Source organism: Orycteropus afer, unplaced genomic scaffold (genome assembly GCF_000298275.1).
Source record: "Orycteropus afer afer isolate SDZICR_OR568_19922 unplaced genomic scaffold, OryAfe1.0 scaffold00104, whole genome shotgun sequence".
Classification (NCBI taxonomy): Eukaryota; Metazoa; Chordata; class Mammalia; order Tubulidentata; family Orycteropodidae; genus Orycteropus; species Orycteropus afer.
Window position 1 is genome coordinate 7,301,838 of NW_006921691.1, and position 20,706 is coordinate 7,322,543.

Sequence of the window (20,706 nt, forward strand, 5' to 3'; positions counted from 1 at the left end):
AGTCCAAGAGAGCCAAAGTATGATCTTGAATATATCCCTCCTGAATTTAGAGATCATCTAAAGAATAGATTTGATGCATTGAACACCAACAAAGCAAATAGAGGGAATAAAAGTTCTAGTTACAAAACTCCCAAATGGAGAGGAAGACAGGACAATGTCTTTATGGAACAGACTGCTCCAAAATTAAGGAGACAAGAATTCACTTCAGGGTAACCACAAAGAAAATTAACAATCCCCTTAAGCAAACCCAAAAAGAAGAAAAACATATGGACTTAGTAAACACAAACCAACAGCAAAGAAGAAAATAGAAGAAACACTTGATAACAAAATGAGCTCAGCACAGAAAAATATTTGGGCCAACAACACAACAAAAACACAATAGAATGACAGCAATAAATTCATACCTATCACTAATTACACTCAGTGTGAATGGACTAAGTGCACCAGGCAAGAGAAAGAGATTGGCAGATGGGATAAGAAAAGAAGATCCATCAATATGCTGCCTACAGGAGACCCACCTTAGACACAAAGATAAAAACAAATTAAAAATTAAGGGGTGGAAAAATATATACCAAGCTAATGGTAACCAAAAAGAAGCAGGAGTGGCAATATTAATTTCTGATAAAATAGACTTCAAGGTAAAACAGCATAAGGGACAAAGAATGGCACTATATATGATGCTAAAAGAGTTAACTGACCAAGAAGACATAACCCCAATAAATATCTATGCACCCAATGAAAGTGCTCCAAAATACATGAAGCAAATATTAACTGAATTAAAAGGAAATATAGACAACTCTACAATAGTAGTAGGAGATTTTAACACACCACTTTCAAGGAGGGACAGAAAAACTAGAAAAAACTGAACAAAGATACAGAAGAACTCAACAACACAATCAACCAGCTTGACTTCATAGACACATACAGAGCACTCCCCCCAACCAAATATTAGGACATAAAACAAGCCTCAATAAATTCAAAAACTGAAATATTACAAAGCATCTTCTCAGACCACAATGCTATAAAGTTAGAAATCAACAATAGGAAAATCAGGGGAATAATATCAAATGTGAAAATTGAATAATCCACTGCTCAAAAACTATTGCATAACAATGTATTTGTATGTTCTGTAAGAACTCCCAGGTATATAGTAGATCTGACAAGGGACAAGGTTGTAGTCACTTCATGGTCACAACCAGCTACCCAGAGGGAGCGAGTGGTTGAACATGTTGTCTCAAGACCATGGTCGTGGGGGACATCAAGCTCAATTGGCATAACATACTACACAAACCATTGTTCCACCTCCTATGTTGGCGAGTGGTTACTGGGATCTTGGAAGCTTGCAGGCAGCTGTCTGGATGCAGTGATGGGTCTCTCCTCATCCAGACCAAGTAAGAATGAGGAGAGCTGGGGATTCGTGGAAACAATTGGTCTGGGCGACTGGTACTCCATGCAATCCGTGGCCTATACGACTATGGGACTGGAGGAACTTGATGGTGCCCAGCTACAGCTGTCGACCACTTGGAGGGGGATCTATGTGGGAGATCCTGGGTAGAAAGGGAGGGCAGTCTGGAGCACAACTCAAAATCATTTGGAAAAAGGGAGAGGGGACCATATTTGCTGGTCTGAAGGTGCCTGGTGGAGCCACTGAGACTATGGCCCCTGGCTACCCTTCAGGTCTGGAGTTGGGCCCACACCTGTGGCTTCTAGCCAGACAGGAGACAGGCACATGAGTTGAATGTTTACCTGAGGTGGATGCACTCCTTGAAAGGAACAGTCACGGGAGAGTTAGACGGGCTGTGTATGCATAGGGAGACAGCTTGTGGGGCAGGAGTGCATGGAGGGATAGACACAGGGAAGGGGTAGTTGTCAGGAGGGAGTGGGAGGGGAATTGTTGCATTGGGGTGGATTATGGTCAATGTTGTGGGACGAGGTGTGTGTGGACTGCTGTGTGGAGGGTGGATTTGCCCCGTGAACTTTCACCCAAATAACAATTAAAAAAAAAAAGAAAGAAAGAACTATCTATATGGGATCAAATTGACAACAGCAACTCCAAAGATTATACTCCAAATATTATGCAGGAACCTTAAGGGGCAATGAGTTTATGTTAATGAGGGACAAACAACTCAGAAAAAGGAGGATGTGGATGGTTGCACAACTTGAGGAATATAATCAACGTCACTAAAGAGTACATGTAGAAACTGCCAAATTAGTGTATGTTTTGCTCTATATATTCTCAACAACAAGGAAAAAAAAATTAGAAAAAGAAAAAAAAGAACTACTGCCTAACAAAAGAAATAAAGTGTGAAATAAAAATTCCTAGGAACAAATGAAAATGAAGACACATCTTACCAAAACCTATGGAACACAATGAAAGCAGTACTCAGAGACCAATTTACAGTGATAAATGTACACATTAAAAAAGAGGAAAGAAGCAAAATCAACACTCTAACTCAACCACTCCAACAATTAGAAAAAGAGTAACAAAAGAAACCTACCATATCCAGAAGTAAGGAAGTATTAAAAATCAGTGCAGAAATAAACAAAACAGAAAACAAAAACAAAACAAAAAAAAAGACAAAATCAGCAAAACAAGAAGTTAGTTCTTCAAAAAGATTAACAACATTGACATAGCACTGGAAAATCTAACAAAAGAAAAGAAAGATAAGATGCAAATAACATGAACAATAAATGAAAGGGTGCCATCACAACAGAACCAACTGAAATAAAAAAGGTGTTGACAGAATATTATGAAGAACTGTACTCCAACAGATTTGAGAAACTAGAAAAGATGGACAAGTTTCTAGAAACACAAGACCTACCTAAACTATCCTGGTTGGAGATAGAAGACTTGAACACACCCATAACAATAGAAATGAGCAGGTCATAAAAAAACTTCCCACAAGAAAAAGTCCTGGTCCAGATAGCTTCACTGGAGAATTCTACCAAACATTCAGGGAAGAGTTGACACCTATACTACTTAAACTATTCTAGAACATAGAAAAAGATGGAATACTTCCAAATGCATTCTAAGAAGCAACCATAACACTGATACTAAAACCAGGGAAAGACATCACTAATAAGGAAAACTACAGACCAATATCCCTCATGAATATAGATGCAAAAATATTCAACAAAATCCTAGCCAACAGAATCCAACAACATATCAAAAAATAATACATCCTGACCAAGTGGGAATCATACCTGGTTTGCAAGGATGGTACAACATCAGAAAAACAATCAATGTAATCTGCCATATAAACAAAACAAAAGAAAAGAATTTTAGGATTATATCAATTGATGCAGCAAAGGCATTCGATAAAATCCAATACACATTCCTGTTCAGAACTCTCAGCAAAATAGGAATAGAGGGGAAATTCCTCAACATAATAAAGGGCATATACGTAAAGCCTATACCCAAGATTATTGTTAACAGAGAAAGACTCAAAGCATTCCCCTTGTGAATGGGAACCAGACAAGGATGGCCTCTATCACCACTTCTATTTAACATTGTATTGCAAGTCCTAGCTGGGGCATTGAGGTCAGAAAGAGAAACAAAAGGCATCCAAATTGGCAAAGAGGAAGAAAAGCTATCTCTATTTGTAGATAACATGATCCCATACATAGAAAACCCAAAAAACTTAGAAAAATTACTGGAACTAATAGAGAGGTTCAGCAAAGTGGCAGGATATGAAGTCAACACAAAAAAATCAGCTGGATTTCTCTACATCAACAAAGAAGCCTCTGAAAAGGAAGTAAGGAAAACAATACCATTTACAATAGCCACCCAAAAGATAAAATATCTAGGAATAAATCTCAACAGAGACACAAAAGACCTATACAAAGAAAACTACAAGGGATCTACGTAAATGGAAGAACCTGCCTTGTTTATGGATAAGAAGACTGAATATTTGTGAAAATGTCAATATTACCCAAAGCAATCTACACATTCAATGCAATCCTGAACCAGATACCATGAACGTTTTTTTAAGGATATGGGAAAACCAATTATTAAATTCATATGGAAAGGAAAGGAACTCTGGTAGCATAGTGGCTAAGGCACTTGACTGCTAACCAGAAGGCTGGCGTTCAAACCCACCGGCCACTCCTCGGAAGGAAGATGGCGCAATCTACTTCCATAGTGATACTGCCTCAGAAACCCAAGGAGGGGTCGCTATGAGTTGGGTCCTACGCGACAGCACATAACAAAAACAACAACAACCTGGCTTTCTCACCCACCTCTCATTCATCCTTCACATTACTGCCACCAGAGGGCTAAAACACGAATCTGTCTGTGTTGGACCTTTCCTATGGTTTCTGTGCCCTACTGGAAAAACTTAAGACTCTAGCTTGACATTTAAATACCTTCATATCTAGCCCTAGCCTATCTTCCCAGCCATCTTTTCCATAATTATTTGTCTTCTCACTCCCTGAACCTCATGCAATGTTTTCATTCTGTGCTCCAACTACACCCAACTCTATGCTGAGATACTTCATGCCAAAAAGTATGCACCTTCCAATTCTGGACCTCTGAATGTGGCGTTCCACCTGTCTACAATACCTTTCTTCTTGCCTGCTTAGCATTTTCCTACCATTCTTCCAGATTTCTGTGCCAGACCATATCTGACCTCTCTACCAATTAAGCCAGTTGCCATTGAGTCAGCTCTGACTCAAGGCATTCCTGTGTATGTTAGAGCAAAACTGTTCTCCAGAGGGTTTTCAATAGCTGATTTTCTTGGAAGCAGATGGCCGGATCTTTCTTCCAAAGTGTCTCTGAGGGTGCTCAAACCTCCAATACATCCTTTAGCAGAAGAGTGCATTAAAATTTAGCACTTCACAGGGACTTCTTGACCTCTCTGTTGTTGTTGTTGTTATGTGCCATCGAGTCGGATCCAACCCACAACGATCCCTCCTTGGTTTTCTGAGGCAGTATCACTACAGAAGTAGATTACCCCATCTTCCTTCCGAGGAGTGGCTGGTGGGTTTGAACCACCAGGCTTCTGGTTAGCAGTCAAGTGCCTTAGGCACTACGCTACCAGAGCTCCTTTGACCTCTCTAGTCTGCGATAAATGTCCTTCTTTGTATCCTCAGAGAGCCTCATGAGTGCCTCAATTTATTGTATCATTTCAGCCCAATGGACTTTCCTGTTCTGGCATATTGTAGGTGCTCATTTGTTGAATAAATTTGTGAAAACTGAATCACTGAGTAGGAGCTCTAGTGGCGTAGTGCCTAAAGCATTTGACTGCTAACATTTGACTGTTCAAACCCACCAGCCACTCCTTGGAAGGAAGACCAGGTAATCTACTTCCTCAGCGATAATGCCTCAGAAACCCAAGGGGGGGGGTTTGCTATGAGTGAGATCTGACTGGACAACAATGAGTTTGGGTGTTTTTGGTAGGAAGAATGAGGAAAAAGTTCTAAGTGAGTTTTGCTGTTGGTTGTGCAAGCATACCCAAAAAGTTGTTACTAAGTGATTCCACATTGTCATGGGAGGGTCTCTGATTTTGTCCTTGTTTCTGCTCTGTTCTATATTTTTAATCCTTTATGAACCGTGTTCCAAATCCAGACTTCGCCACATTCTAGCTGTGTGGCCATGGGCAATTAACATTTCTGTGCCTCAGTTTCATCATTTATAAAATGGAGACGATAATAGCATCACAGTCTTGTTTTGAGAATTAGATGAGGTAAAGTGCTTATAGTGCCTGGAACATAGTAAGTTCTATTTATGTGCTTGTTATCCTTATTTCTCCAAAAGTCTTAACATCTCTACTTGAAGGTGGCCTCTACCTACCTTCAAGAGCACAATTTATGTCTGATTGTTTTATTTTCTTCACAGCATTTGGCATAAAGCTCTGTAGATAATAGAATGACTATTATAGAAGTGTCTGATGCTAGGAGACTGTTCAGGGTAGTAATAAAGAAGTGGACTTTGGAGCTAGTCTGCCTGGGTTCTTATTCTGGTTCCTCCACTGATTGCTATGTGACCTTTGGCAGGTCACCTAAGTCCACCCTGCCTCCATCTCTTTGTCTGCAAAATGGCAATGGCCATGGGTTTGTTTTAAGAATTATGTGAGACAATTCTTGAAATCTCTTAGCACAGTGCTTGACATCTGGGAATTACTTGGTAAATGTGGGTTGCTACTATTAAATATTATCCTTCCTTGGACTATTTGCATTTTGGCATGAACTACACAAGTGATCTATTTTGGGTAAGTCAGTACTTTGGATCTATCCCAATAATCAGTTCTATTTGGTTATTTTTTTCATTCTGTAATCTTGGAATATCATGTCAATCCTGTTTACTACTCTTGCACAAATAAGGGTATTGGAATCTTGCTTTTTCATCAGAATGAATGACTTCTATTTCTGTCATTAGCAGTATTCAGTATTGTCCCCTCCCCCTAACTCAAAATAAAAATAAATAGCAACAAAACTATTCAGGTCCAAGGATGGAATAAATCTGGAGTACTCAAGACTAATGTGAATCTTCAGTAGCCCCCAGAGAGTTGGGACTTCTCTCTACCAGCCAGTAGGTGGTCCCCTCACAACCAAGGGGCCTTGGGTTGGGACAGGCCCAATGAAAGTTATATCAGTATTCAGTGATTGCTTCGCCAACCAAGCCCAGGACTTCAGCTGAACTGACCACTCCCTGGAAGTGCTTCTTACTGAGAAGCAGGACCCCATGAAGCAAACAAGAGAAATAGTCAACAAGAAGGTGGCCTGGATTCCAGCTTCCTCACAGTCTGAGAAACCTGGGGAAACAGGCTGTGGCTTACACAAGGGCTGGAAAATTTAGAAGGAATTGAGTCTTGGCCATTTTGCAATGACTCCTGCATCATAATTATGCCATATTTTTCTCTTGGAAGTTTATCTTGGAGATACAATGAATATATCTTCACTTTTCAACCCAAGTCCAAATGTCCTTTTCATGTGACTACTTTTAAAAAATAATTTTCTTTCTTAAAACTCACTCCTCACTAACTCACATAGAATTATTGGTGAGAAACAAAAACAAAACAGAACCTCACATGATAAACTTTTAGACTGAAAACTCTTCATGCCACTAAGTTCCATATATATATATATAATTTATAGTGATCAAGGAAGAAGAAGAAAGTCTTGAGGATTCAGGGTCTTTTCTATAGTCATAACATTAGCTAACTTTTATTGAGCACTTACTATCTGCCAGGAATTTTTATGCACTCTCTCATGTAATCTCACAGGAACCTCATTTTACAGATGAGACAATTGAGGAAACAGAGTTGAAGTAACTCACCCAAGGTCATACGGTAAGTAAGTGATAAAACTACTTTTCAAACCAGGACCATCTGACCTGGGAGCTAAGCTTTTAGCCTATAATACCTACTGCTCCTCTTTTATCATTAGTTCCATAGTACATATGCATAGGGCTGTGGGCTTGGAATTTATGGTGATCATACCCTCCCTCAGTTCTGGGAATGAGCCTGAGGTCACCACCTTCTCTCTACCTGCCAATCATCCTTTCAAAAAACCTCTGTAATTGAGCACCTATAATGTGCCACACTCTGACCAAGGCCCTGGGGACACAGTGATGAGCAAAACCTGACAGGAACCCTGCTGTTAGGGAGTCTACAGTTTACATGGAGACACAGACATGGAGGGAGTAATTACACATATAAGTCAGACTGTAGTTGTGAGAGGAACTATAATGCAGAGGAACAAGATGCTGTGAGAATGTGTAAAGGGAAAATTGTCTGGGTTAGGGAGATCAGGACAGGCCTCTCGGAGTCAGTGAGAAATGAGGAAAATTCGAAAACCATTTGCCGTCAAGTTAATTCTGACTCATGATGACATCATGTGTGTCAGAGTAAGACTGTGCTCCACAGGGATTTCAATGGCTGAGTTTTCAGAAGATTGCCAAGCCTTTTATCTGAGGGACCTCTGGGTGGACTCGACCTGAGACTTCTCCCTACCAGTCGCAGCCAGGAGCTGGGAGCAGGCCTAAATGGAGTTTGCATCAGAATTCAAGGCTCAAGTTTGTTGAGGACAAACACTACCCAAAGCAGTTTTGCACACACATCAGCCCAAAATAAGGAGCAATTTCAGTGTAATCAGTTAACAGAATTCCAGAGATTGAATCTGTTGTTTCTGCCCTTTCCACCCAATCTTGTAAATTCTTTGCTTGAGAAATGTGATTACACATAGGTTTCTGCTACAAAGCTCCCTGCTGTGATTCCACAGGGGTAAAGCACTAACAATTATAGTGACCTCCTTATCATTCTGCTGTTGCTTAAATATTATTCACTAAACTTTGCTAACAATAAAGAGTTACTATAAAACTGCCTCCATAGATACTATTTTCCCTTTGGTTCCCAATGCCATCTAAGGAAACTCACATCTATGAAAGTTTTTTTTTTTTTTTTTTCCTGTTTTTGGTTTGGTATTTATGTTTATTGATGCTTTTCTGTAGGTTTGTATTTAAATCAGTCTTTCTAATCACACTTACTGAATGATTCAGATGTGGACACTCACAGTCCCTTTCCCACAAACCCAAACCGTCTTATGGATGAAGAATTGAGCCTCATCAATATAATTTTTTCAAGTCTGACACTTTTCCCCGGAATCATACAGTGTTTTCAGGTTTCCAAGCTGGTAGTGTCATCTGTAAGTCTTCTATACCCTCTATCCCTCTGACTCTGAGAAAGAGAAACCAAAAGCATCTCTTTATTGGTTGCAAACCTTATTTGGATTTGCATTTCCACAAGGTAAGAGAAGCCAATCCATCGGCTGCCACTTCAGCCCATGCCTCAGGAAGGGAGTCAGTGGGGAGGACCTTGGGAGGAAGCAGGAGAATTGGCTCCTAACCCACAGGAGTCAGTCGGATTTACTGGAAGCCTTGACTGATGAACAACCTCTGTGTGGATTATCTCTTACTCTATCTTTTTTTTTGAAGTTCCAAAATTCTCTGTGAAATGAAACCAAACCCACTGCTGTGGAACTGATTCTGACTCATAGCGATCCCACAGGACAGAGTAGAACTGCCCAATGGGATTTCCAAGGTTGTAAATCTTTATGGAAGCAGACTGCCTCATCTTTCTCCTGTGGAGTGGGTGTTGGGTTCAAATCATTGACCTTTAGATTAGCAGCTGAAGGGATCTTCATTTTCCCCATTTCAGTATCAGAAGATAAGGCAGGAGATGAGGATAGAAAACAGGTTTTAGTTTGGAAAGACCAGACTCTTGAATTAAGTGCTAGAGAGATGGGAGGCTGAAGGTCATTTACCCAGCCTCCTGCAGGCAGAACTCACCTTTCACAACCTCTTGAGCACTCTGTCTGACTTAGTCACATACCAAACCTTATTTGACTCATTTCTAAAATGGTGATAGCAATAATATCTCACGGACTGTTAAAATGGTTCCTTGAGAATATAGAAGTACATGGTCTAGTATAGCATTTGCTATTGCTATTAATAGTCCTGCCTCTGATAGCATAGTGTCTAAGGCACTTGACTGCTAACCAGAAGGCTGGCGGTTCAAACCCACCAGCCCTCCTTGGAAGGAAGGTTGGGCAATCTACTTCTGTAGTGATACTGCCTTGGAAACCCAAGGAGGGGTCACTATGAGTCGGGTCTGACTCAAAGGCACAATAACATTCTGTAACTTTAATTTGGAACTTAAATGTCTAGATTCAGTTATTCTGTAATAGCGTTTCCTTTAAACTTTGTAGCATCTGAAAATTTGATAAGAATAAATTCTCTATATTTTAAGATCCCACAACCCAAAGTGTACCACACTTTCTTTTGTATATAGTATGCCCATGTAAATAGCATGCACACACATATAACATATGTAGCACTCTTAAGAAGCTAATGCATGAGGGAGGTTTGCAATTTGCAAAAACCAAAAAATGCATGCATTATTTGTGTAAATATATGGTAGTCATCAATAGCATAGACATTAACTAGACTCCAGTTAGAAATGTAAAACTCAGACCTTATCCCAGATCAACTGAACCAGAATCTTCAATTTACAAAGATTCCCAGGTGAAGTGTAGGCACATTAATGTTTGGTCTAAGATCCTGACAAAAAGTGACAAAGAGCCAAGGTTAGTTATAGATCCCTATAATAATCTACTAGAGACCTCTTCCCAATTTAGTGCTGATAAAGTTTCAACTCAGCCAAAGCAATCAAGGTGAATGCATGGGGAAGATTCTGAGTAGTAGAAAGTACAGAACTAGGGGACATTGGACCAAGGGCAGTTGATGATGTTCTTGGACTCCTCCATGGTACTGTCATTAGATGCTTCAACTCCACCCACCATCTGTGTATTCCATTCAAATTCTCTATGATTGGCTCAAGCTGGGGCAGTGTCTTCTATGTTCGGATCAATTGGCACTGGCCAGGCTTACATGGGCAGCAAGAAAGGTGCTGAGCCATTAGACACCATAAATGGCCAAGTTTCAGAAAAACATGAGTCCGGAGTTTTTGCTCCAAAACAGCCTTCACGGATGTCCATCAAAATGAACCCTAGTATTTGATAACAATTGGGCCTGAACAAAGGTAATGTAAGGTTAGCCATCTCAAGCTTGCCATGGGCAGAAATGGAGAAAAAAGTCAGGTCCAGAAATGAGTAGGTGGCTTCTGGAACAGAAGAGTGTATTTACCCAATTAAGTTACAGAATACAACTGTTTCTGCATCTGGTGTGTGTGCTTCGTAGAGGTTTCATTTGGAAAAGTTAATTGTACAGAAGATTCTTTTAGAATATTAGTTTCCTTCTAAAAGCCTATCTCTAGATAGTGAAGCTGTTCAGATAGTTGCTGAATCTGGAAAATAAAGCCTGACTTTCTCAGAGGGCCATATCTGGAAATGGAGATGAATATTTTGGCCAATGTAATCAGAGGAAAAGACAAGAATTATCTCCATACCATTAACTATCTCATTGTTTAATCTCTGACAAAAATATGCATGTTGATAAAATCCCAATCACGTGGAAATCATCTTCCAAGGTGGGGACCAGGTTTGCTGGTCCAATAGTGCCTGGTGGAACCACTGAGACTATGGCCCCTAGCTGCCCTTCAGGTCTGGAATTGAACCCGCACCTGTGGTTTCCAGCCAAACAAAGTAAAGGCATGTGAGTTAAACATTTACCTCAAGTAGACACACGCCCTGAAGAGAACAATCATGGGAGAAGGATGGGGAGGAAGAGGGAGGGGAGCTGTTGCATTGTGGTAAACTGTGGTCAATGACATGAGACAAAGTATATGTGAACTGCTGTATGGAAAGTGAATTTGCTCTGTAAATCTTCACCCAAATCAAAATAAAATTAAAAAAAAAAATTTAAAAAAGGAAATCATCTTCCATCCATAACTTCTATAGTTTGGTTTATGTCTTAAAAATCTAAAATATGGCTATAATAACTAGAAATGATAAGGGCTCCAAGCCTATGTTCCATCCCAACGACAGACAGGCATATAAGGTGAATATTTATACCAGGTAGGTACACTCCTTAGAACAATCAGTCATCAGAGATCAGAAGGGCAGTGTTTGCACTGGAAGACAGCTCAGAGTACAGAAATGCATAGGAAAGAAGGACACAGAGAAAAGCTAACTACAGGAAGGAAGTGAGAAAAGAACTGTTGCATTGTGAGGATTGTAATTAATGTCAAATTGAAACAATGAAACAAAATGTGTATGAACTGCTCTATGGAAAATGAATTTGCTTTGTAAACTTTCATCCAAATCACAATAGAAAAAAAAAGGGTTGGGGCGGGAAGAAAGTTTAGAAAATTGAATTATACTAGAAAATTTTATTGTTGTTGTTATTAGGTGTCATCGAGTTGCCTCTGACTCATAGTAACCTTATGCACAGCAGAACGAAACACCGCCCAGTCCTGTGCGAGCCTCACGATCCTTGCTATACCTGAGCCCATCATTGCAGTCACTGTGTCAATCCATCTTGTTAAGGGCCTTCCCCTCTTTTGTCGACCTTCCACTTTACCAAACATGGCATCCTTCCCCAGGGAATGGTCCCTTCTGACAACATGACTAAAGTAGGTGAGACAAAGTCTTGGCATTCTCACTTCCAAGGAGCATTCTGGCTGCACTTCTTCCAGGACTGATTTGTTAGTCCTTCTAGCAGTCCATGGTACTCTCAGTATTCTTCACCAGCACCTCAACTCAAAAGCATCAACTCTTCTTCAGTCTTCCTTATTCATTGTCCAGCTCTCACATGCCTATGAGGCAATTGAAAATTCCATGGATTGTGTCAGGCACACCTAAGTCTTCAAGGAAACATCTTTGCTCTTCAGCACTTGAAAGAAGTCTTCTGCAGCAGATTTGCCCAATGCAATACATCATCTGATGTCTTGACTGCAGCTTCCATTGGTGTTGATTGTAGAACCAAGTAATATGAAGTCTTTGACAACTTCAATCTTTTCTCCATTTATTGTGATGCTGCTTATTGGCCCAGTTGTGAGGATATTTGTTTTCTTTATATTGAGGTGTAATCCATACTGCAAACTGTAGTTTTCAATCTTAATCAGTAAGTGTTTCAAGTCATCCTCACTTTCAGCAAGCAAAAAAACCTAGAAAATTAGGTACCTACAACAGATCAATTCACAATGCTTGGTGTACGGCTAAGTATTTGATAAATGTTCTGAATGGAGGAATGAAGGGATGAAGGGAAAAATCAATAAATTATGCACGTGAAAAAAAAAATCCTAATCACTTGGAACACAAATGAGGAAAAGTAGAGATGCATTAAAGGCTGTAAACCAGCTAAAGCTTTAATAGGAATGTCATAGCTTCATCATTCACAGTAATAGCCTCTGAACCAACTAACCCTCACCTGGAGCATGTTCATGTATGTGTGTTGCATTGTAGAGAGGATATTAACAAGCTGTAGGGATTTCAGGAATTAAAGAGCATCCACAAAATGGAATCAAGGTCTGGAAACCATGTTAGGTGAAGAACCGTATTATGGAAACGGGAATCAGAAAACATGAAATTTAGCAGGCAAGGTACCTCCAGCCAGGGAAGCCATGTGGAAGAGACTGCACACATGTTCTGTCCCGCTTCCAAGGGTGAAATTAAGGTCACTGAGAAGCAGTCATGGGTCAAGGGGAATTTTAGATAAATATAAACCTAATTTCTTTATCTTCTGGCACTGAATTGCTCTCACAGAGAAAATTCTCTGTGATCGGGGGAAATTCTTTGATAAATATGCTTTGTTGGAGAGGTTTCTGGGGTGGGAATGCTGTCAGACTTTAAAAGATTGGGGGAGGTGAGATAAACTCCTATGCCAGAGACAAGGAGAGGAATTTATGATGTTCCTGAGGGAAGAGTGAGAGAAAAGGGAAGAGAAGGAAGCCAACAAGAAGTAGCAAACTAGGAAAAGAGTCAGAAAGGCAGATCTGGGCTGACTGAAAGGATTTGAAAGAACCAAAATATCTCTTCATTCATTTATTCATTCAACACATCTTTTGGAGTACTTACTGTGTGCTAAGTCCTGTTATTGCCACTGGGGTCAGGCCAGTGGATTAAGTGCCTACTGTGATGGGGCGAACATTCCAGCAGGAAGATGGATAACAGACTAACACAGAATGGCCTCAAACATAGCAATGATTGTGAGGATGGTGCAGGATGGGGCAGTGTTTCGTTCTTGTACCTAGGGTTGCTCTGAGTCAGAACCGACTCAATGGCACCTCTATGATGAACATTTAGGTTGTTTCCACTTCTTTTTTATTAAAACCAATGCTGCAGTCAATATCACTGCAGCATATTCATTAATGTTCATTCTAAGTATGTATTTGGTATAAATTCCTGAATTTAGCATTTTGAAGATATTCTTGTAAGGCTGCACCAATTGATACTCATACCAACAGATGCATTAAAAAGTTTCTGTTTTCCATCCTCTTACCCTTCACTGATATTACCAGTCTTTTACATTTAAGATAATTAAGTACATGAAAAATACCTTATCATTTTAATTTTAGTTTCTTTGGTTCTTTTGAGAATGGGATCATTAAATATGTTTATTGCATATTTGTTTTCCTTCTGTGAATTATCTCTTCATGTGCTTTGCACATTTTTCTATTTTATTGAACTTTTTTATTGATTGTGTGGGCTTTTTATTTATTAATCCTTTAGTAGTTTCTCTAGAGTGTCATTGATCCTTTTTTTATTCAATTAAATGTTTAAAATAGATAATACATTTTACTAGATTAAAAAGTTGAAACTATAAACACTGTTCCATTTCAACTTCTATTCCCTCACCTTGCCCCTCTCCATTCTCTGTATAAAATCATTTTTCCTGTGCTTTTTAAAAAATATAATTAAAAACATTTTTTTTTTGTATTCTCTAGTACTGCGTTGGGAGCTCTGGTAGCATAGTGTCTAAGGCACTGGACTACTAACCAGAGGGCTGGCGGTTCAAACCCACCAGCAACTCCTTGGAAGGAAGATGGGGCAATCTACTTCTGTAGTGATACTGCCTCAGAAACCCAAGTAGGGGTTGCTATGAGTCAGGTCTGACTCGAGGGCACATAACAACAACAGTACTGCATAGTACCTAAGGCACTTGACTGCTAACCAGAAAGCTGGTGGTTCAAACCCACCAGCCAGTCCTCAGAAGGAAGGTTGGACAATCTACTTCTGTAGAGGTACCATCATGGAAACCCAAGGAGGGGTCATTATGAGTTAGATCAGACTCAATAGTAGTACATAGAGTAAGAGAAAATGACTTTATATTACCATTAAATACACTGAAATTTGTGTTGAGATAAATTACCAAAACTCTAGTGTATAAGACACTGATATAAATGATAAATGAGAAAGGAATTCTTGGAAGTCCCTTCTAGTATATGAAAATTCTGCATGAGAAAAAAAAAGTCAGAACTATTCAAAAGCAGGTTTTCTAATATTGGTAGGGGACCCAAGCTCAAGTATATTGATGGAAGTGTGTTTCTGTGGCTTCTTTAGAAATCAATACCATATGAGGTTATGCCTAGGCATTTGATATTTGTGTCTCTCTGTTACAGATTGAATTGTATCCCAAAAGATATATATGAAGTCTTAGTTCTCTGGTGGTGTAGTGCCTAAGGCATTTGACTGTTAACCAGAAGGTTGGTGGTTCAAACCCACCAGCTACTCCATAGAAAGAAGACTGGGCAATCTACTTCAGTAAAGATTTACTGCTTTGGAAACCCAATGGGTTGCTGTGAGTCAGAATCAACTCAATGGCAGTGGGTTTGGTTTTGGTTTTTTGGTTTAGTTCTCTACTGCCGCTATAACAGAAATACCACAAATGAATGGCTTTGACAAACAGGATTTTATTCTTTTATAATTTACAAGGCTACAAGTCCAAATTCAGAGTGCTGGCTCTAGGAGCTAGGTGAAGGCCTCTTCACCATGGCTTCATCTCTGCTCTTGTTCCAGGCCACTGGAGCTGGAGGCTTCTATCTCACTCAGCTGCTGGCTGCTAAGGCTGATGAACCCAAGATTGGCAGGGAACAGGGAACAATCGCAATAACAGAAGGCAACATGGCAGGTCACTGGTTCAAGTCCAGGAATAATCCCACACAAGCAGGCAATCCAGCATGCCACTGGCTCAAGTCTAGGAAATAGAGAAGAAAACTCGACCAAACACAGGATCCAAAATGTGCCCCAAAACTAGAGACCTTTCTCAAAGATTCTCCATAAATACTAGAAGCAGGCCCCACATTGAAGGCTCACAGCAGGTTCCACCATGGAGGTGATTACAATCTCCTCATGGGGAATAACAACATCCAGCTGCCTAACACTCAAAACCAAGGCCCAGCCAAGTTGACACACAACCTTAAGTACCACAAAGTCCTAGCCCTATACCTGTGAATATGACCCTGTTTGGAAATAGGTTTTTCTGCTGTTTTGTTAGTGAGGTCATACTGCTGTAGGGGGTTCATAAACCTAATCCCTTATGAATGGTGCCTTATTAAGAGAGTATACACAGACACACACACACAGGAGGAGAAGGCCCCTCCCCTAGGGTTAATGCCTTGATTTAAGCTTCTGGTCTCCAAAACTGTGAGACAGCAAATTTCTGTTCTTTAAAGCATCCTCTTGGTGGTATTTTGTTATGGCAGCACTAGGTAAGACACCCTCTAAGTTTAATCTGAGAAACTTCATTCATTCAATAAATTTTAGATTGAGTCATATGAAATTGCTAATATTTAACTAGGCACTTGACTGCTGACCAGAAGGCTGGAGGTTCAAACCCACCAGCCACTCCTTGGAAGGAAGGTTAGGCAATCTACTTCCATAATGATACTGCCTCAGAAACCCAAGAAGGGATCGCTATGAGGCTGGTCCAACTTGACGGCAAATAACAACAACAACATATATATAAAAAATGATATTTTTGTATAGTTTGACACAATATTGATGAATTATTAATGTGCAACAGGTCCACCACTTGTCTGTCAGTTTGTCATACTATGGTAGCTTGCGTGTTGCTGTGAGGCTGGACAGAAGTTATGCCACTGGTATTTCAAATACCAACAGGGTCACCCATGGTGGACAGGCTTCAGTGGAGCTTTCAGACGAAGACAGATTGGGAAGAAGGGCCATCTACTTCTGAAAAAATTGGTCACTGAAAACTTCATGAATAGTAGGGAAACACTGTCTGATGTATTACTGGAACGCTTTATGAATAGCCCTGAAACATTTTCTGACATAATGCCAGAAGAGGAACCCCTCAGGTTGGAAGGCAATCAAATAAAGACGGAGGAAGAGTTGCCTCCTCATTGTAGAGTTGGTCTTACACACATGAATAGAGGAAAACTTTCTGGACTTTCATTTGCTGATGTGCAACAACTGAAAATGAGAAGAAACAGCTGCAAACATTCATTAATAATTGGAACATGAATGTGTAAAGAATAAATCTAGCAAAATTGGAAGTTGTCAAAGAATGAAATGGAAGGCAAAAAAATTGAAATCCTAGGCATTAGTGAACTGAAAAGGACTGGAATTGGACATTTTGAATCAGACAATCATATAACCTACTATGGTGAGAAAAACAAGTTGAAAGCAATGGCATGGTATTCATCATCAAAAAGAACAAATCTGAATGTTCCTCAAGTACAACACTGTCAATGATAGGATAATATCCATATGTCTATAGGGAAAAGCAGTTATTCAAATTTACACACCAAACACTAAAGCGAAGCAAAAGATGAAGAACTTGAAGATTTTTACCAACTTCTGCATCTGCAGTTTGAAATTGACCAAACATGCAATCAAGATGTATTGATACTTTTGTGGTACATACACACAATGGAATACTATGCAACACTAAAGAATAATGTAGAGTCATGAAACACCGCATCCAAAAAAAAAAAAAAACCTCACTGCCACTGATTCAATTCCGACTCATAGTGACCCTCTTTGGGTTTCCAATGTGGTAAATCTTTATGGGAGTAGATTGTTCAGTATTTCTTCTGCAGAGTGGCTGGTGGGTTTGAACCACCAACCTTCTGGTTAGCAGTCAAATGCCTTAGGCATTATGCCACCAGAGCTCCTTAAAAACACCACATAGCATGGATGAACTTGGAGGACATTATGCTGAGTGAATAAGTCAATCACAAACCAAAAAATCAAACTCACTGCCATCAAGTTGATTCAAACTCATAGTGACCCCCATTGAGTTTCTGATGTGGTTAATATTTATGGAAGTGGATTGCCCTATTTTTCTTCCACAGAACAGCTGGTGGGTTTGAGCTGCCAACCATCACACAAGGACAAATATTGTATGAGTCTACTATTGTAAAAAGTCAAGGAAAGGTTTATACATGGAAGGAAATTTTCTTTGTTTACAGGAATGGGAGGGGGAAGGGAGAGAAAATTGCTAGATAGGTGAAAAATATATACATTATTGATAATTACTGGTGATTGGAATGCAAAAGTTGGAAACAAAGAAGAAGCATAGGTAGTTGGAAAATATGGCCTTGGTGATAGAAATGATGCTGGAGATCCCATGATAGAATTTTGCAAGACCAACAACTTATTCATTGCAAATATCTTTATTCAACAATATAAATGATGGCTATATATGTGGACCTCACCAGATGGAATACAAAGGAATCAAATTGATTATATCTGTGGAAAGAGGCAATAGAGAAGCTCAATAACTTCAGCCAAAATAAGACCAGTAGCTGACTGTGGAATGGACCATCAATTGCTCATACACAAATTCAAGTTAAAGCTGAAGAAAATCAAAACAAGTCCATGGGAGCCAAAATATGACCTTGATTATATCCCTTCTGAATTTAGAGACCATCTAAAGAATAGATTTGATGCATTGAACACCAACAAGAACAACAAGAACATCATTTATGAAGAAATCAAAAGGTCATTAAAAAGAGAGGAAAGGAAGAAAAGACCAAAATGGATGCCAGAGAGAGCGGAAAGTAGCTAAGGCAAATGGGATAAATGATGAAATAAAAGAGCTGAGCAGACAATTTCAAAGTACAGCTCAAGAAGACAAAGTAAAGTACTATAATGAAATGTGCAAAGACCTGGAGTTAGAAAACCAAAAGTGAAGAACATGCTTGGCATTTCTCAAGCTGAAAGAGTTGAAGAAAAATTCAAGCCTTGAACTGCAATGTTGAAGAATTGTATGGACAAAATATTGAGCAATGCAGGAAGCATCAAAAGAAGATGAAAGGAATATGCAGAGTTACTGTACCAAAAAAGAATGGATTGATGTTCAACCATTTTAAGAGGTAGCATATGATCAAGAACCAATAGTATTGAAGTACGGAAGGAATTAGTGAAGAGTAAGACTTCAGGAATTGATGAAATACCCATTGAGATATTTTAACAAATGGATGTAACACTGGAGGCACTTACTATGTAATGCCAAGAAAATTGGAAGACAGCTACCTGGCCAACTGACTGGAAGAGATCTGTATTTGTGCTCATTTCAAGGAAAAGTGAATCCAACAGAATGTCGAAATTATGGAACAATAACATTAATGTCACACACAAGTAAAATCATGCTGAGGAAAACTCAAAAATAGTTGCAGCAGCATATTGACAAGGAACTTCCAGAAATGCAAGCTGGATTCAGAAGAGGACATGGAATAAGGGATATCATTGTTGATGTCAGATGGATCTTAGCTGAAAGCAAAGAATACCAGAAAGCTGTTTACTTGTGTTTCATTGACTATGCAAAAGCATTCAATTGTGTGGATCATAACAAATTGTGGATAACATTTCAAAGGATGGAATTCCAGAACATTTAATTGTACTCATAAAGAACAAGTACATAGGCCAAGAGGCTGTCATTCAAACAGAATAAGAAAATACTGCATGGTTTAAAATGAGTATGGGTGTGTGTTAAGATTGTATCCTTTTTGAACTTGGAGGACATGGTGCTGAATGAAATAAGTCAATCACAGAAGGACAAATATAGTATTAGTTCATTGTTAGGGAGTGTCAAGGAAAGGTTTATAGAAGGAGAGAAACTTTCTTTGTTTGTTGCCAGGGTGAGAGGGGAGGGGAGGGGAAGGAACACTGCACAAAAAAAAAAAAAAAATACATTGACCTATGTCACTTTAGTTTTGTGTATTTCACTGTACATAAATTATATTTCAATAAAATGCATTAAAAAAAAAGAAGAAAGAAAGAAAGAAGATGGAGGAATAGGCAGACAAGCAACACAACTCCTCTTCAACAAAGAAAAGAAAAGCCAATTGACAGAGATACAGAAGATAATCCTGGAGCCCTGAGCTTTGAAAGGAACTACACAGAAGTGGATTAGGCACCAACTAGTGGAAAAACCTGAATGAAAACAGTGAGTACAGAGACGGTGGGAGTTGTAGACTGTTAGCTACTCTGATGAGATCAACAGCCTGAATAGTTTCAAGTGGTGTTGGGACCTGAGAATTGACCTAAAAAAGATCAGCCCTGGTCACCAAAGACTACAACAACTGCACTAGTGGCCTGTGACTAGGAAGGGAAACATCAAGGTGGAAGACAACCTGAGCTGTTGACTTTCTGCTGTCGGGAGGGCACAGCCATTTTTATTGTATCCACATGGCAGCCATTTTGGATATTTAAAGTGACTGAGGACACAGGCATTTTGAATGTTTACAAGTGGTGGTGATTTTGAATATTTAAAGTGACCAAGGGTGCAGCCATTTTGAATCTTTACAAGTGGGAACCATTTTGGATTTTAAAGTGATAGCATCCTCATTCAGATTCCAGGAACCTAGGAATAGGCTCTGTTTGCCAAGGGCAGCAGGGACATATAACAGGCTGACAACAGGAAAGGAGACAGGTGGTAAGTGTACAAATGCTCTCCATCAGCAAATAGAGGAGCCCAGCACAGTACCCTGCTTGTGAGGATAACATACAAACAAAACAAAGAAAATGAAAATCATGGGCAAGTCACTCCAACATACAATCACCAATTAAATATAAACACAAAAACGTGACAATGCCCCAGAGACAATAGAGCATCACAGTCCACACAAAGAAGCAAAATAAAGCAGGAGAAACAAGGGACCAAGATATGGACCCAAAACACATCCCTGAGGGAGATGCAGCATTGGAACTCCCTGATAAGGAATTCAAAAGAATTATATTTAGGTATCTTCAACAAACTGAGAGACAGATCAAGGAAAATACAGAGAAAACCCTAGAACAATTTCAAAAGACAATACAAGAACAAAATGACAAAATAAATGA